This window comes from Penaeus monodon, chromosome 30, assembly GCF_015228065.2.
Source record: "Penaeus monodon isolate SGIC_2016 chromosome 30, NSTDA_Pmon_1, whole genome shotgun sequence".
Taxonomy (NCBI): Eukaryota; Metazoa; Arthropoda; class Malacostraca; order Decapoda; family Penaeidae; genus Penaeus; species Penaeus monodon.
The window spans coordinates 34,446,413-34,446,764 of NC_051415.1; positions in this window are offsets into that span (position 1 = coordinate 34,446,413).

The following is a 352-nucleotide window of genomic DNA, read 5'->3' on the forward strand; positions in this document are numbered from 1 at the left end:
CCAAATATAAAGAGGCAATATTATGAAATGTTTCTCATTGCAGTATTAGTTTTTATGCTATTTAAAAGAACTAGTTGTTCAGGTAGGCACATGTATCCCCCCCCCTCCATACACACACAATCACTTTTTTGTTTTCTGCCAGTTTTCTGCCCCAGTCCCCCCCCCCCTCCCTCTCTTCCCTTTTCATTCACCTTTTTAATAGTTTGTCATGGCAAAGCCTTATGGCAAACTGGCAAGTTTTTAGGGGCCATGCAGATTGAACGCTCTTCCTCAATTATCCCGGTATATCTGCTCAAAATCACAGCTGCCAATCCTTAGCAGCTGTATGTGTGTCTTAGGAGCTGCATAGTTT